Source organism: Sceloporus undulatus, chromosome 5 (genome assembly GCF_019175285.1).
Source record: "Sceloporus undulatus isolate JIND9_A2432 ecotype Alabama chromosome 5, SceUnd_v1.1, whole genome shotgun sequence".
Lineage (NCBI taxonomy): Eukaryota > Metazoa > Chordata > Lepidosauria > Squamata > Phrynosomatidae > Sceloporus > Sceloporus undulatus.
The window spans coordinates 31,771,621-31,772,633 of record NC_056526.1 but is presented as its reverse complement, the minus strand read 5'-3'; the positions used below and the strand labels follow the sequence as shown (position 1 = coordinate 31,772,633).

General features: G+C 42.5%; 1 pseudogene; it reads right to left on the bottom strand.

Annotated features, from left to right (window-relative positions):
- Nucleotides 1-463: 463 nt before the first annotated feature.
- LOC121932338 lies at nucleotides 464-599 on the bottom strand (annotated as a pseudogene).
- Nucleotides 600-1,013: the final 414 nt, after the last annotated feature.

Below are 1,013 nucleotides of genomic sequence, written 5' to 3'. Positions count from 1 at the left end.
TAGGACTGCAGTCCTTTATACACCTACTTGGAAGCTTATACACCTCATAAAAGCTTAGAGGAACATCTGAGAAAACATAGAATCATAGAGCTGGAGGAGACCACAAGAGCCATCCAACCCCCTGCTGGGCAGGAATATGCAGTCAAAGCACCCCAGACAGATGGCCATCCATCCTCTATTAAAAAACCTCCAAAGAAGGAGACTCCACACATGTTCCGCTGTTGGACAGAACCTACTGTTGGGAAGTTCTATGCAATATTGAAGTGGAATCTTTTTTCCTGTAGTTTGCACCCATTACTCTGGGTCCTAGTCTCTGGAAGAGCAGAAAGCAAGCTTGATCCATCCTCAGTATGACACCCCTTCAAATACTTAAACAGGGCTATCATATCACTTCTTAGCCATCTCTTCTCCAGGGTAAACATACCAAGCTCCCTAAGTTGCTCTTCATGGGGCATGTTTCCAGGGGAAATTATGCAGTTGACTTTCCTGCATTTGGGGAAATCTCATGGGTCGGCACACCCTGAATGCGATGGATGAGCCTCACTGACCCTGGGAAAACTACTTTTATGATCATGGTATCTCCTCTGCCAGGTAACATAAGAACTGGGTACACACCCCTAGTTTTTTTCACCTGTCTGTGCTGTACGGTGCTCTTCCAAAACATTGCTTTTACTCCATTACAGACCTAAAGTAGATTATTACCAGAAATTAAGCTATTGAGAAGGAGAGCTTTTGAAAAACAGGCCAGGAAATAGCCCAAAGGAGGCAGAATGGGAGAACAAAACATTTTAAGCAGCCAAGAGAAGCACTTAACAAACAAATAACAACTTTATTTTTAAAATCTTCCAGGTTCTCAGCATTTAGCCCACCCACCTTTTTCACACAGAGGGTGAAGGTGTGGGCATACATGCTATGAATAATAATGTAAATAATCATGGGTGGAAATGATATAACTGAACATTCATTGCTTTTACTTTCCAGAGCAGTAACAGAAAATTATGGGGAGAAATGAC